The following is a 14,319-nucleotide window of genomic DNA, read 5'->3' on the forward strand; positions in this document are numbered from 1 at the left end:
TTCTGTATTTTCTGGCCCGCCTAATGCCACTGAGACCCTCACTTGCCCCGGAAATGCAGAAATAAAAAAATTTTTTTTTTGCACCCAGAGCCAAAGTGCCATATTTAGGCTTTTTTCGGGGGGAAAGTCGACTTTCGCCAAAATCGAATTTTTCCGCCGGGTGAACGCTGATTCTGTATTTTCTGGCCCGCCTAATGCCACTGAGACCCTCACTTGCCCCGGAAATGCAGAAATAAAAAAATTTTTTTTTTGCACCCAGAGCCAAAGTGCCATATTTAGGCTTTTTTCGGGGGGAAAGTCGACTTTCGCCAAAATCGAATTTTTCCGCCGGGTGAACGCTGATTCTGTATTTTCTGGCCCGCCTAATGCCACTGAGACCCTCACTTGCCCCGGAAATGCAGAAATAAAAAAATTTTTTTTTTGCACCCAGAGCCAAAGTGCCATATTTAGGCTTTTTTCGGGGGGAAAGTCGACTTTCGCCAAAATCGAATTTTTCCGCCGGGTGAACGCTGATTCTGTATTTTCTGGCCCGCCTAATGCCACTGAGACCCTCACTTGCCCCGGAAATGCAGAAATAAAAAAATTTTTTTTTTGCACCCAGAGCCAAAGTGCCATATTTAGGCTTTTTTCGGGGGGAAAGTCGACTTTCGCCAAAATCGAATTTTTCCGCCGGGTGAACGCTGATTCTGTATTTTCTGGCCCGCCTAATGCCACTGAGACCCTCACTTGCCCCGGAAATGCAGAAATAAAAAAATTTTTTTTTTGCACCCAGAGCCAAAGTGCCATATTTAGGCTTTTTTCGGGGGGAAAGTCGACTTTCGCCAAAATCGAATTTTTCCGCCGGGTGAACGCTGATTCTGTATTTTCTGGCCCGCCTAATGCCACTGAGACCCTCACTTGCCCCGGAAATGCAGAAATAAAAAAATTTTTTTTTTGCACCCAGAGCCAAAGTGCCATATTTAGGCTTTTTTCGGGGGGAAAGTCGACTTTCGCCAAAATCGAATTTTTCCTCCTAGTGAAGGTTGATTCTGTATTCTCTGGTCCGCCTAATGCCACTGAGACCGTCACTTACCCCAGAAATGCAGAAATAAAAAAATTTTTTTACACAAGGAACTTACATAGTCCCGTCAGTCTTTTTCATAAGTTGCTCTGGATTCATAAAAGGGGTTATGAAGCAATAAGAAATTATTTAAACACATATCCGTAAACATTAATATGATTTTTTTTAAAGAAGTGCGATTGAGCCTTTAAAATTTTGTAATTCAAGGCTTGGACCAAGCCTTGGCGCCAAGCATTGTTCAAGCCTTATGAACCAAGTCTGAAAAGAGGTTATCATTTTGGAGCTGAAGGAGGGTTGATCCAAGGCTGAGCTCCAGCCTTGGTTGAGCACTTTTCTTTACTAACCGTAATGTTACAAGAAGTGATGTAGAAATTAATTTCTCACTAGGATGCCCCGATGGAAGGATCACGATTATTACTAACCTGTGGCTCAAATATCATCCTGATATATGAGACAATATCAAAATTATGGTGAATAATGTGGGTTTTGGCTAAATCTCCTTAATTCTAATCAACTTTGTTCGCAGAAAACTTCAAAAAATTCTATTTTCCTCAAACCTAAATGATTTGGACAATTATGATTCGTCTATTCATGTTTCATGGAGTGGTATTCAATTCTTCTTTTTTTGTTTCAAACTCGTCATGTGTTATTTGTTTTTCTAATTACTTCATTTATTCTCCCTCAGTGATCGACTATGTGGAATGAAGAAGCCAATCACTTTTGCAGTGATAATTTTAGTTGTTTCGAAAAAGTTGAAATGTCTTAGGAGAGTGAAAGTGAAGGCATTTCTCGTATCGCCTGATTACTTATCCAGAGAATCCCGCCATTCCCATGAATTACCCATTTTGCCATTTCCTCAACGTCAGCACAAACCGATCGTTTAAAAACTCATTGAGAATAAATTTTTTAATTCACCCATCATTGCTCCCGAAACGCTTCTCAATTATTTACTCCCTCTGAATTAACCGTAGACGTGCAACAGTCCACAATGAAAATAGATCCTGAAAAATTCCGAAAAGTGAAATAAATCTTCAACGAATGGAAAAACATTTCACGTGTCAAATTTGCTTCCCTACCCCTCGTTTTTTATTGTCTCATTGTCAATTAAGGTTAATTACGTAGCACGGATGGCACGTGACGCGATTCTGCGGTTACAATTAGACGTGCGGCCAGGCATATCCTCCACCCCTAATACACACACCCACACAACCATATACTCCTCCCTCACCATGAGCCAGCATATACCCCCTCATTTCCTCCGTTAGCCGTTAGCGGTATTATAATATGTAACCAAGTTTTGTGGTTGAACGTTCATTCGGCACCAGCTGCGAGTAATGCGAATTAATTAACGCTAGAACTCGAGCTGATAACCCAAGGAATACGAGCGCGGTAGGAAAGATCTTCACCTTTCAATCGAAACAGAATTACATTTTTCACCATTTTAATTCAATTGCTTCCCTCTGATAACCATAAGCCATTGGAGCAAGAATCAATTCGCTCTTTCCAATAAGAATAAAGCAAAAAAAAAACACTTGGGGATTTCGTAACCTCGTTAAATCCTCTGCCTCTTTTAACGAACTTTTCCGTGCAGTAACGAATGAATCGCAAGTTCCGACGCATAGAAAAACCGAAACGTTTAACACCAAGATAATGTCTGATGAACTGAGGGAAAAAATTATTTTTGATAGAGATGATTTCCTTGGTATAAGAAAATATTCTCTTGTCAATTTGTAGAGTCGTGAAATCTCCTGCACGGAGAGAAATATTCAATAAAAATTATGTATCTTTTCCGTAATTCCGGAGCAAAATTTTGTTGTAGGAAATTTTACGGATCTGTCACGGAATTTTTCCGGAGCGTTCCGTAATTTTTATCTGAATCTCCTGTGAAAAATTACGATACCGTCACTTAAATTTTCTGAGTCGATTCCGTAATCGGTGAGTGAATTGTGAGTTCCGTAATTTTTACTAAACATTTCTCTCCGTGTGGTAAATAATTTTGTACAAACACGGAGAGAATGAAGTCTTTCGACAGGATGAGTTTCTCGTGTCCCGACGAAATTTTTAAGTGTCGGTAGAAGTATTCTCGTATATTCATATAATTTGCGTTATGTCTATAATTTAAGGATTGTGAGAGTTCACACTTTCCCGATCTGATCACTCATCATCTCCAACTGAGGATTATTGTTTCGATTGCCCGACGAACATCTTCATTATTAATTCAAGTGTATGAAAGATGGCGAATATCACAGAAAATTCTAAATTTTTAAGCAGCATTAAGACAAGAATTCCGCAACTTATTAAAATTTCCTACGAAGAAATGAATATTTAGCGTTAAATTACGCTGAATTTCCACACAGAGAGAAATGTTTAGTAAAAATTACGGAACTTACAGTTCGTTCACCGATTATGGAGTCGACTCAGAAAATTTAAGTGACGGTATCGTAATTTTTCGATCTGGAAAAATTCCGTGATTGCGTAACAGTTCCGTAAAATTTCCTACAATCACATTTCGCTCCGGAAATGCGGAAAAGATATACGTAATTTTTATTGAATATTTTTCTTCGTACAATTAATTGAAAATGCAAGATAATATTTACCGAAAATTTCCTGATTTTTATCAAGTTTCAGGGAATAATTAAACTTCAATTTACAGTTCTCATTGATTTTCCAAAGAGATTCTGAATTTTTAATGACCAAATTCCTTGAAATTTTTGAGGAACTAAAATGTGATAAAAATTCCCTGAAAGTGTATTGGAAATTTATAGCCAAGAAATTTTCAAGTGTACAAAAAAATCGAGTTATGATGAACAAAAATTCATAACTGTAACTGCAATATCTGCATGAGACAAGAAATTGTCTCATTCCCGTAAAGACTAGAATATGACTCATAACGACGGTTATATTTTCCTACTTATGTGATCTGTTAAACAGCGTTACATAAAACAAAAACTAGACTCATTTGTCTCATTAAATAACACAATAAAACACGAATCTCACTTTGCCCCGGTCTCCCCTACAAATTACGTTTATTAAATCGCAATTTACGCTTCAACTTCAAGCGCAAAATGCGCATTAGAAATGGTAAAATACGACTTCTTAAACGTAATAAACCTTTTGGTCTTCCTGTCTGCGGACACCCTCACGAACACACCCGATAATTAACAATTAATTTCTCATTTTTATCGAACTCCCTACCCCCTGACCCCCGACCATTAGGAAATTTTCATCGCAACAGCTCCCAGTGGCGTCATAAAACGCAGAACTACTCGTCGAATCCATCCCCATTTCCCTTTTCGTCGCCGAAAAAGGTTTCTCCCTATGCATGAGAAACAAGTAGATGAGCCAACAAGGAAGAGAGAATACAGCATACGTATTTTAACCAGAGAAAGTTGTGCAATTGTATAATGGAGTCAGTCGAGTGGATATCTCCTGCAGACCCATAAAACGCGGGAAAGACTAGTGGTGAAGGAGCGAGAGTAGTCGGACAGCCGGGGACGAACCTGTGCGACTGGGAGGGAGCACGGAGGAAGAAGAGTATAAGGAAAGTTGAATATCCATGGAACTCGGTATTCCACCCCGTTTTCCTTTTGACTCACTGGGGGATGGCGAGGGGTGTTGATCTATGCCCCTCGTGGAGACCCCAGGACAAGCTACTATTTATTTCCCCCGACGTCTAAAACGTCTGCCCTCCCCCCAACATTTCTTTAAATTTTTTCTCAGCAGCTTCTTCCTACGCACATCCTCCTCCACTCCCTTGTCCTCTCCATCTTTTGGTTCTTTACTGTACTTTCCCCTCGGTTTCCCTCCATTTTACTTTCCACGTCCTCTTCGCTTTATTTGTCTCACTGTTTTTTTTTCTTCCACCACAGCCAAAACGAATCTCTACTTCCGGCTGAGAGGTAGTTGATCTCGGCGAATGGAAACTGGCTTTGGAAAATTCAAGGTTTGTACTGGGAGTTACCATCGAACACAATCGTAAAACGACAGAAACGTTTCCTGAAATGGTTTCCAAACTGCTCGAAAGGGAATGGGGGAGAGACAAAGGATAGGGTTGCAGAGCCATCAGCATCAGGTGATGACTTTCGTACTGCTGAGATGCCAGCTTTGAAAGGGTAATTCGATTGGTTACTCGTATAGGTTTATCATCTTGGTGGGGTGAGAAAAAAAATGCTTTTGGCAAGGAATCATTTTTTGGGAGAAGAATTTATTCCTTAGGAGAGGATTTTTACAGGCCGGTCATTGCCAGGGGGTCCGTGTGCATCTCTAAATATTATGATTATGTTGAATTATGGGTGGGGATGGGCGATGTTTGTCGATCAAACGAAAACCGTTAATTACATGAATCATTAACCTGAATGATTCATTTATTCCAAACGAAATTCGTTAATTATCAGCGAATGGTAGAGTTAAATATGACCAAATAAATATTCGTTAATAGTTAACGAATGGTTCACTGAAAAGTTGCAAGTCAAGTCAAACGAGACTTGTCAAATATGCATTCGTTAACTATTAACGAATGAACATTTGGTAAGACCAAATAGACCCTAGCCTTCAACCAAATAAATTTATTAACAATAACTAATCCTGTCTATGAGTGCACTGTAGCATAATTCAGGAGCGAAGAGGTAAACCGGGTTAAGTCGATTTTAACTGTTGGCCAGTTTTTCGCGAATATCTCGGAATCTAAAAGAGATACAAAAATTGTTGTCATAACCTTTTTTGTAGAGCCAACTGAGGGTTATAAAAAAGGTCGTGAGCAAAATTTTCCTATCTCTCTTAGATTCCGAGATATTCATCAAAAAATGGCCAAAAGGAAAAATCGACTTAACCCGGTTTACCGCTTCGCTACTGAATTATTCTTCATACCAAGAGATAGTATATCGATAGTCACACCTGTTAAATTCATGGACATTCCATTTTTATTACTTTGTTTGGTTGTTTATCAATTTTTTCAATAGTCTCACTTTTCCCGAATGTATAAATTGTTTTACTAATTAATAACGTATCCACGTAAAAAAAACTGGTGGATTATGAAGCAAGCTCAATCACAGAGAAATATTAGAGCTTTCAACTTCATGCATTTGTTACGCGAGATTTTTGTGAGCAATAGACAGTATTATATTGGAAAAAAACGCTAGAGGCGAAGTGGAGAATCGAAACAATCAAACTCTGTTGAGTTTTACCGCATAAAGCGCTGCAGATTTGAGGGTCTTGATTTTCGTGCCGACGAGTGCACTTGGAGTGACACCTCAAGTATCATTCCAATCATTCTGCACTTGTACGCTTTTTTGGCGTTCATTCAACTCAACTCGACTCTCTCCCCGTTTTAGTTTTTTTTTCATGTATGGATGGAACGACTTCGTTATGAGCATATTCATAAAATTCAAATTTTCGTGAGGGGACATTCGCTCGTAAACATTAATATAACTGCCAAAAAAATCAAGCCTTCCGGAATCAAGTCGAGGGTTCGGAGTTGATGTGAATGCACGGTAATATCCGTATCAATTTGCACACATTGTTAATAAATGATTAGAATATTTTATTCATGAATTGACGCCTCAACAATGCGTCTTTTACGTTTCACTAAACGCATTTTACGGATAAGAAATTGTAAATTGTGATGTTAATAGAAACATATTTTACGATTTACTTATGCGTAATTTACGAAAAACAAGTGGGAAGTCCCTCTTGTATTGCATATAGAACACTGTTAGAAAAAAACCGAAATTTCACGGACATTTGACTACTAATTTTCAGGATGGTGACACTGAATGCGATTTAGGGGAAAAAAATCATAAAATTTCAGGTTTCACCGTATGGAGAAAGGTTCAGTAAAAATTACAGAACTCACAATTCCCTCACCGATTACGGAATCGACTCAGAAAATTTAAGTGACGATATCGTAATTTTTCGCAGGAGATTCAAATAAAAATTGCGGAACGCTATGGAAAAATTTCGTCACAGTTCCGTAAAATTTCCTACAACCACATTTTGCTCCTGAGTTACGGAAAAGATACGTAATTTTTATTGAATATTTCTCTCCGTGTGAAAATTCTGTAAAATTCCAGATTTTTAAGCAGCATAAAGACGAGCATTTCTTAATTTATTTGAATTTCCAATCTAATATGAATATTCAGTGCCAAATTACATTGATTTTTCATTGAAATCTGAAATTTGACGATTTTTTTATTTTGATTTTTTATTTTTAACGTGATTTGCCGCAAGGGGTTCGCGACCGGCCATTGTCCGAAGGCCTTCAACCTTGTATTTACAGAGATATTTAGCTGCATATTATGATAACGTACCGTGTGGAATAAATTTCAGCATTTTAACCCCCTAGATCGCATGTTCTGGTTTTTTAATTTATTTTCAGGCAAAAGTGGAACTGAAATTTACAGTTCTTTTTTATTTTTCCACGAAAATCAGAATTTTCAATGACGAAATTCCTTGAAATTTCAGTGGTAATTAAATTTGATAAAAATTTCCAAAAAGTGTACCGGAAATTCCAGACAAAAATTTTCAGTAGTGTAAACAGTTATTTTTGCTAATAAATTAGCAATATGCTTCCGAATGGTTATTTCGCACATCATTTCCTTCGGTCATGTATAATTTATTATTTATTTCATTCTATGAGATTGAATAAGATTTCTTTTTAACTAATTTTGTTGGATTTTCAACTTAGTGGGTTGTTATCATCATCATTATTCTTATTATCCCTTTCTTCTATAAAACCGATTGTCTTTTTTACGGTTTTACCTCTCCCCTCAGTCCTTCGATGAAATATTAATAGGAAAATTTTATTTATACATATTTGAATGAATTTGAAACATCACATTTGAAGAAATCGTCAGAAAGCTCACGATATAATATATAGAAATCGAGATTTAAAGCAGACCCAGACCTTGAAAAATTGTTATTCATTGTCCTAATATTACCCTGTTCAGAATGCCACGAACAAAAGTTAAAACGTGCTTCAGTGAACATTGAGCACTTCTGACTACCTCATTCATTCGCTAGTCGTGGGGATTATCTAATTAGAATCCCCAACATGGAAAACACGGGCATACCCTGAGGGTCAATCCCGCTTTCCCATCGAGAATGAAATGAAAAGTGAGAAACTGGAAATCATGGGTTGGCGATCTAGCTCAGCTATTCGTTCTGCGGAGGAATTATTGTAATTCTACTAAGCGGATATTTGATGGAATTAATTAGATTAATGCATTAAGTTGAGGAATTTTTGTCTCAATGCTTTTCAAAATTTAGAATTCCATTGAATTTTCAGTGCAATCTGAAAATTCATGATTTTTGCTGCCGAATGGAGCATTGTGTTCGTCACATCTAAAATTTGCAATTCGTCGTGTCAGGATAACTAATTTTGGCCTCAGGAGTTCGACAGACTACAGACGTGTTACGACCAAAGAGCGATCACGCGATAGGCTAGTTCTCCCCAGCTGTCGATGCGATGGACTTATCAAAACGAAACGTTCAATATTCCGTGGAGTTGTGCCTATGCCAAAAAGGCGAATTCTAAAAGTATTGTACGCATAAATAAACAGGCGCTGAGAATCGCCTCGTTTGAACTCAGTCAGCGATGGAGATTATTTGCTGCTACGTCTGGCGCCCAGACATCCGGTTTCCTCATGCACTCAAGTTTGATCGCGGCATTACGCATTGAAATGCCTTCGAGCTGAGCGCCATTTCGATGCTGGAAGTATGAGAATATGGAGTGAGAAGGAGGGACGTGGTAACGTCGGACTGATTGCCGCACTTATCCTTACCAAGCATCCAACTGTAACCCATCTATGTCTGTATATAGTTGGTATAAAGGAGGTAGAAAAGCGAAGGAGAAAATTCCCCTTCTCCCGGTCTCTTATACATGTATACAATAGTACTGTAGTCAGCGTCTAGTCGAAAATGGCCGTTTCTCAAAGTTTTCCCTCCGCCCCAACTGTCGAAACTTGCGTACGCCGAAAACTAGTGAGAAGAATTACGCCAGAGGAAAGACCGAGAAAAGTAGCTTTAAAAAGTCGTATTTGGTTTTACAGACTTTTTTAATTTCGGAACGTCGGGATGAATTATAATTCATGAGAATTTCGGGACTGGCTCTGTAGTATATTTTTGTCATTCTGGATGCAAGATAAACGTGTTATGATGAGAAATGTTGTTCGTCGCACGGCCGAAAACAATTTTTTTGCACCGGAAAATTTTATTTGAGTTTTCCGTGTGAAATCCCGAAAATTTGTATCATGTTCAATGTCCACTGAAATTTCAGGACATATTTTCGTTGAAAAATCAAATATTCCAATGATTTTCTGATCAAATGATCTGAAGCTCGAGAAAATACCTGATTTTTCAGTTTAAAAATTTCCTGAAAATTCGAAAAAATCAGGAAAATTCCGAGAAAAATAGGAAATTCATTTAATTCTGTTTCTGAATACTCATGATCCATTGAAAATTCAATCAAGTTGTAAAATTTCCATCTCACTCTCAATGAAAACTGATGAATTTTCTTGAATTCTATACTGTTAGAAGACAAATGAAATTTCATTGGCAGTTGACTACTAATTTTCAGGAGAGTAACAGTAAATGCGATTTCGGGAAAAACCGTTACAACAACAATTTTGATATCTCCCTTAGATTCCGAAATATTCATTGACAACTGGTCAATAGTGAAAATTGACTTGTACCTTTTTACCACTTCGCTACTGATTTAATCTCTCAACTTGATGATATAAAAATCCGCTAATCATTACATGAAATGTATATTCATAATTGAATAAAAATTATTCCCTCCCTGAATTGAATATAATAGACACTGCACATAATTTGTTCCCTTCAATATTTCATCCCCCGTACCCAAAAGTATGAAATCGATAACAGTGAATTTTCCGTCAATACAATGGTACATGAAATATAATGGTACCGACATACTATGAAGTGCAATGTATTAGTCTGGTTAGGAGTAAAGTGCTGGATGGCGAGTTGAACAACATTGACACAGCAATTCCTGATGATACACAGGTTCACATGTACCATAGCCGTGTAAATATAATCTGTACAGCATTGATAATATATATTTTTTGCTGACTACGCTCCGCGGAAACACAGTTCGGAGTTGAATTTTGACACGTACAAGTGGTGTAGAAAATGAAATATCGATTGCCGAACGTGTTGGGGAATGACATATCAATTTGATATCTGTTACGGTTCTAGCTTGATTATCTACTTCCGGTAACACTATAGCCATATCTGGTCGTAAACTTCACATTTTCCAACTTTTCATCATTTTCTTTTTCCAAATTTTCTACTGAACAATTTATCACTAAAGTGGAGAGTCGCAATTAACTTTGGAATTTCTTCTTCAATTAGTTTTCGAAATTCAATTTCATTGAATTTTAATTAATTTAATTTTTCATTCCTTTTTGTATTTTTATATTATTTCTATTTATTTTTTGGGATTCTACCGCAGCAACGTAGGCGTCGCGAATCCTGGGCTATCCTAAGAGCTAGTGAGGTTTTTTGAAAAACCGTTCAACCGTCGTTGAATTAATTGAAAAAGTTAATGACAGGAACAGATGAATGTCGATCATTCATAGATATTCCCTCATTAGTCAAAGGCTTCCTCCGTCATGAATGATGAGTAACGACTCCTGACGCATTTTCATGATGAATAAACACTCAGCGTGGCATTATCTGCTGATGATATTTCATGCAATTTTGTCACTCCCATTGACCAATGAAACCGGGATTAATAAGGCCGTTTTTCAACTGTATTGATTATTCTACGAAGTTGAATTTCACATTAACTTCGTATATGCAATTTTAGTTGTTGCCGTGGGTAAATCATTGAAATTATCCAAATTCATTAGCCAATTTCAAATTGTAGAAATTGTTGAAATTTCATAACTGTAGCTATACAGTTATCGATATTTATAAGTATAACTATGCCTATGTGTAATAGTTGTAGTTATGTATAATTATTTCTAACTATAGGTATTTATAACTATAGTTATTGCTGCACGGACGAAAAAATTTAATAGAAAAACCTATCGAATTCGGTAGAACATTCTATTGAATTTCTATATTGAACTATTAGTTTTTGGCCGATTCTATTGAAATGTTCAATAGAAAATATTCAGTAGAAAAAGTCAATAGAATTCAATTTTTCTATGCAACTTATTGAGATATTTTCTATAGAATTTCCTCGGCTCAAGTTTTTCAAGTTTTTTCGTTTGATTTTCTTGATGAGAAGAAAATAAAAATAGAGTGAAAAAAACTTGGAAAATTTGAGTCGAGCAAATTCTATAGAAAATATATGGAAAGAATGAGTTATAGAAAAATCGAATTCTGTTGACTTTTTCTATTAAATGTTTTCTACTGAACATGTCAATAGAATCATGTCAATAGTTTTTCTATTAAATTTTTTCGTGCGTGTATAGGAATCCCTATGAATACAGTTAAATTGTAGTCGAATAGATCGGCGACATAAAACGTTACATGGATTTTTTTTAAGAAAAAAGCCCCGAGAAATCTGATAGAATGTTCTGGCAAATGCTTCATATTAATAAATACTTTGAAGCTTTCCATGAAAATCACAACCTGTGCTGTATTTCCCTCAGAGAGATAACAAATTTAATGCCCAAACTCCAGACTAAAACAAAACTATTTGGAATTCATGTCTGACATAATCATTATTTTGAATCACTAAGGTGTGCTGCGCTGTACACCACAATACTCCGAATCACGAGGTAAGAGCAGCGTCTCGCTCATATAAACTTGGTGTCGAGATGGGGCTACCATATAACACGAACAAAAATACGTCATTTTGTTATCAGTACTCCGATAAAGATAAAATTTAATGAACCTTCCCTCTTCTGAAACGTTACGAGGCTTGTGAGCGCTACTCACGGGCATATAATAACTCATCATGCATACATGCATCCACTGTAGCCTTTCTTTAACTTCTCGGAATGGAGGTCACGTTGATATCACAGTGATGTGAAATTTCCCGAGGTATAATACACCTCGTGTCAATACGTCAGCAACAACTTGCGAAAAGTCGGATTTTCCGTCGGAAATTCGTGGAATTGTAACTGTGAGAATTATTTGTACTGACGTTATTCTGATGGAGAATTTTTGGGAGATGAATTATGGCTTTTTTACGAATTTTATCAGAGAAGTAGCAAATACTGTAAGTTAAGGTATTTACGGCGCGGTCGGGGAGGGGGGGGGGGGTGGAGTTCGAAAAAAGGGAAGAATTTAATGATTTTCTTTTATACATTCTATGATTTTTCGAAAANGGGGGGGGGGGGGGGGGGGGGGGGGGGGGGGGGGGGGGGGGGGGGGGGGGGTGGAGTTCGAAAAAAGGGAAGAATTTAATGATTTTCTTTTATACATTCTATGATTTTTCGAAAATCCCTGTGCAAAATCACAGATAGCCTACGAGAATGAGTGAAACGCCGCAATTTCTCTAAAAAATGCATTTTAATATGGGCTCTTGGGCTGAAGGAAATCAAATTATCACTGAGTGAATAACAATAATTTTTTAAACCCCATAATCATGTTCAAACTTCATAGTCAATTTTAAATAAAATTTTCTCACTCAAATAAAATTTATTTGAATGAAAAGGAACTCTCTTCTACAATTTATTCATAATTTTGGATTGAAGACGAGCCCAACTATTCCGAAGGGAAAACATTATTTTTGAAATACAATCATCTCATTTCTAACGCAATTCACTTCATTTCAATAATAAAAAACTGGAAATCTGGAACAGAAAATATTTATTATTTATTTTATTTTTAGCGGAATTTGTCACTAGAAGCTTGTGACTGGCCATCACCCGAAGACCTTTAGCCTAGAAAATATTTTACAGAAAATCATTTGAATTTGCTTCTTCTCTATAATTTATTCTGTTATGATATATTCTATAGAAACTCTTCGGTCCAAGTATTCTAAATTTTTTAATTTGATTTTTCAAATAAGAGAAAAAAATGGAGTAGAGAAGAACTTAAAATTTATGTGGATTTTTTAATATTATTTCTGTGGAAAATATATCAATAAAAAAAGTTGTCTAGAAATATCAAATTCTATCGATTTTTTCAAGAATAAAATTTCCATTGAACATTTTCAATTTTTTTTCAGCGTGCTATAAACCGCAAAAAGCCAAAAAATATATAAATTCACAGCAAAAACGAATGTCTGAATTTCACACACTTTTGTAGACATTTTTCAGACGCAAAAAACATCTGAATAAAATGAAAATTTGTTTGAATTTCAAACATGGATTAAGATGTTTGGGCACCTGTTCGTCTGAAATTCAGACACATTTTCATTTTATTCATACGGTTTTTAGTGCCTGAAAAATGTCTACAAAAGGTGTGTGAAATTCAAACATTCGTTTTTGCTATGTTATCTAACAAAGTCACACTCTTTGAGTTTGGCCCAGTAAATTTCTTCATTCAAGAAAGTTCATACCCCCTATGAAGTTACTTCGCACCAGACATCGCCGAAGTTATCGCACTCATCTCTCATCTGTCAGAATAGCGTCCACGAAGTCAGATATCGATCGCATTTTCCGCGCGTTTTGTTCAATGTAAATCTCGAAAAGAAAAAAAAATACAGAAAGAAATCACTAGAATTTGTTTCTTCTCTATAATTTGTTCTATTAAAATATTTACTGACGAAATTCTTCGGCCTAAGTTACCTAAATTTTTTTGTCTGATTTTTCACGTAAGGGACAAAAATTGTATGGAGAAAAACTTGGAAAATTTATGTTGAGTATTGCTATAGAAAATATCTCAATAGATAAAGTTGTCTAGAAACATCAAATCTTATTGATTTTTTCTAGAACAAAATTTCTATTGAACATTTACAATTTTTGTCAGTGTGCTATGAACCCCAAAAAGCCAAAGTATATATAAATTATGTAATAAAGTCACACTCTTCGAGTTTAGCGCCGTAAATTTCCCCATTCAAGAAAGTTCATACGCGCTGTGAACTTACTTCACATCAGATCTCGCCGAAGGTATCGCACTTACCTCTCATCTGTTAAAATAGAGTCCACGAAGTCAGATGCCAATCTCTAATTCTAATTTCTCTAATTCAATTTTCAAAGTTATGTTTCAGGAAATGGGGGCGACTCATCTATTCATCCAAAAGCCTTTATACGATCGCATGAATAAAGTCTTCAGACTTCAGAATTCTGCCACGTAACCATTTGAAAGATATCGGTTAAGCTGCCCCCATTTTCCCCCCT

The sequence above is a fragment of the Diachasma alloeum genome, unplaced genomic scaffold (genome assembly GCF_001412515.2).
Source record: "Diachasma alloeum isolate Michigan unplaced genomic scaffold, Dall2.0 Dall_scaffold_00256, whole genome shotgun sequence".
Lineage (NCBI taxonomy): Eukaryota > Metazoa > Arthropoda > Insecta > Hymenoptera > Braconidae > Diachasma > Diachasma alloeum.